We start from the raw sequence: 3,500 nt of genomic DNA on the forward strand, positions 1-3,500 counted from the left end.
TCCCTTGAGTTGATTGTTGGCAGTCAACAAAAGTGAGAATTTCTGAGATGAGCTAAATAGGATTAAAAAGCAGAACACTGTCCATATAACAGAATTGCTGCTTCACAACTTTTGCCCAGTTTTCACCTGTTGTCCTACAAAACCTCTCATCTGCTACATTTTAGTGAAAACCTCTGCCGACTGTAACAGACTTATCTCAGCCCAGCTCTATATAGTTAGTATTTGAAACAAGGCTTGTGAAGTGGATGCATCAACAGGAAAATGCAGTGTTTCTACTGGAGGTAAGTGTCAAGTTTCCTCTTTATGTTGTCAAAGGAATCTGCTCCCATATAATCAGCCTGGCCCTGTTCCCACCACTCCTTCCGTTCTTCTGAGGATACAAAAGGTGGTACCATAGCTGGGATCTCCCCAACAGATAGATGTGATATGGCTCCTGAGACATCTTCCATATTTACATATGAGCAGGTGTCTTTGACAAGGCCAAATTGTTGAAGCAGAGGTAAAACGTTGTTGGTAAAGATGTTCCACCACAGGATGAGAAACTCTGGATCACTTTTGACACTTTTTGTTTTGGGATCATAAATATAATTCCATGGTTTGACTCGTACAGGAAATGCACAACTTTGGCACTTACACCAAAAACTTTAAATGCTGGGAGATGGGAGTATATAGAGATGCTGCTTAGATTATAAATAAATGGCAAGTGTTTTCTGATATCTGTTGTTGCCCAGCTGCTAAAAAATGTGTTCAGGTTGGGTGCGGTGGATCACGCCTGTAATCCCAGCACTTTGGGAGGCCAAGGCGGGTGGATCACCTGAGGTCAGAAGTTCAAGACCAGCCTGGCCAACATGATGAAATCCTGTCTCTACAAAAATGCAAAAATTGGCTGGGCATGGTGGCTCATGCCTTTAATCCCAGTGACAGGGGAGGCCAGCTGGACTTCCTGGTTGGGTGGGGACTTGGGGAACTTTTCTGTCTTACAAGAGGATTGTAAAATGCACCAATCAGCGCTCTATAAAACGCAGCAATCAGCACTCTGTAAAATGCACCAATCAGTACTCTGTAAAACGCACCAGTCAGCGCTCTGTAAAATGCACCAATCAGCAGGATTCTAAAAGTAGCCAATCACGGGGAGGATTGAAAAAGGGGCACTCTGATAGGACAGAAATGGAACATGGGAGGGGACAATAAGTGAATAAGAGCTGGCCACCCCAGCCAGCAGTGGCAACCCACTCAGGTCCCTTTCCATGCTGCGCAAGCTTGTTCTTTTTCTCTTTACGATAAACCTTGCTACTGCTCGCTCTTTGGGTCCATGCCATCTTTAAGAGTTGTAACACTCACTGCAAAGGTCCATGGCTTCATTCTTAAAGTTAGTGAGACCACAAAGCCAGTGGCAGGAACCAACTCTGGACACATCTTGGGGGCTAGTCCAGGATATTGCCATGTGGTGAGTACCATCGGACCCCTTTCACTTGCTATTCTGTCCTATTTTTCCTTAGAATTCGGGACCTAAACACTGGGCACCTCTTGGCAAGTTAAAAGTGACTAGTGTGGCTGCCAGACTAAAGACATAGGTTTCAGGCTTTCTGGGAAAGGGCTCTCCAACAACCCCTGACTCTTTGGAGTTAGGACCGTTGCTTTACCTGGAACCAGCTTCCACTTTTCCTCCACTTCTGGGCTGAGCCGAGGGTCAGCAGAGAGGAAAGCCATTCAGCTCCAGGGTCTCAACAAAAAGTTGGTTGTCCCTGCAGCCATGAGTGGAGCTCTCAGTTACATCACCCAAGTGAGACTTGCCTATCTATCCTATTTATCCTGACCCTTGCCTCCTGGGTCCTAATGCCTGTCAATCAAACTTCCTTTCACCTCTCTTCTCCAAGCCTAGTCCTGCTTCTAAAAACCACTCCCTAGTTTCTCCTTTAAGGATGATTTCTAATATAGATTTCAGGACTCCGTTCCCTTCTTTTTTTTTTTTTTGAGATGGAGTCTTGCTCTGCCACCCTGGCTGGAGTGCAGTGGCCAGATCTCAGCTCACTGCAAGCTCCGCCTCCCGGGTTTCCGCCATTCTCCTGCCTCAGCCTCCGGAGTAGCTGGGACTACAGGCGCCCGCCACCTCGCCCGGCTAGTTTTTTTGTATTTTTAGTAGAGACGGGGTTTCATCGTGTTAGCCAGGATGGTCTCGATCTCCTGACCTCGTGATCCGCCCGTCTTGGCCTCCCAAAGTGCTGGGATTACAGGCTTGAGCCACCGCGCCCGGCCCTTTCTCTTCTTTAGGCACCTGGGCTCACAAATCAGAAAGAACCAAAATTCTTCAATGGGAAATAGGCACCCTGGGACACATAATTTTTGACCGGAGACCCATGGCGGACTATCTGGAACACCATCTATCATTTTAGGATCCCTCCTCAAACTAGCAGGCCTAACAAAGGCCATTCCTGAAGCTAGGATATGGGGAGCCTCAGAAATTATAGACTCCTAAATTGGGGGGATATCCTTCCTATTCATATGATGAGAAGTGAGGACAAAAGGCGTCGCTCTTCCAACCCTGGAGATCCCTTCCCTCCCTCAAGGTATGGCCTTTCACTCCATTTTGAGTCATATCGTCTTTATAGGACAAGGGTAAGATCCCAATACCAACAGGAGAAAATACTTAGGACTCTAACTGGCAGGTTTTTGAGAATGTGTCAGTAAGGGCCACTAAATCGGACATTTCTCGGTCCTCTTTGTGGTCTAAGAGGAAACGCAAGGGTACAGGTTTTCAAGAATGCATCAGTAAGGGCCACTAAATCTAACCTTCCTCAGTCCTCTTTGTGGTCTAGGAGGAAAACAAGTGTTTCCGCTGCTGCTTCAGTGAGCGCAACTATTCCAAACAGCAGGGTCCAGGGACCGTTGTGGGTTCTTGGGCAGGGGAAGAAATAGACCAAAACCATGGGCAGTTTTTTCTTTCTGTTTTAGGTGGGAAACACTCAGGCATCAACAAGCTCACCCTTGAAATGCATCCTAAGCCATTGGGACCAATTTGGCCCACAAACCCTGAAAAAGACATGGCTTATTTTATTTATTTATTTATTTTTTGCACTACAGCCTGGCTCCAATATTCTCTCTCTGATGGGGAAAAATGGCCACCTGAGGGAAGTGTAAATTACAATACTATCCTGCAGCTTGACCTTTTCTATAAAAGGGAAGGCAAATGGAGTGAAATACCTTATGTCCAAGCTTTCTTTTCATTGAAGGGTAATCCACAACTATGCAAAGCTTGCAATCTACATCCCACAGGAGGCCCTCTCAGCTTACCCCCACATCCTAGCCTCCCTACAGCTCCCCTTCCTATTAATGGTGAGCCTCCTCTAATCTCCCTCACCCAGAAGGAAACAAACAAAAGCCTGTAATCCCAGCACTTTGGGAGGCCGAGACGGGCGGATCACGAGGTCAGGAGATCGAGACCATCCTGGCTAACACGGTGAAACCCCGTCTCTACTAAAAATACAAAAAAACTAGCTGGG

The 3,500-nt window shown here is 46.7% G+C and overlaps 1 pseudogene; it reads right to left on the reverse strand.

Moving 5' to 3' along the window:
* Positions 1–272: 272 nt before the first annotated feature.
* Positions 273–3,500, reverse strand: part of LOC111520939 — a 10,308-nt pseudogene continuing 7,080 nt past the window's right edge.

This window comes from Piliocolobus tephrosceles, chromosome 7 (genome assembly GCF_002776525.5).
Source record: "Piliocolobus tephrosceles isolate RC106 chromosome 7, ASM277652v3, whole genome shotgun sequence".
NCBI lineage: Eukaryota > Metazoa > Chordata > Mammalia > Primates > Cercopithecidae > Piliocolobus > Piliocolobus tephrosceles.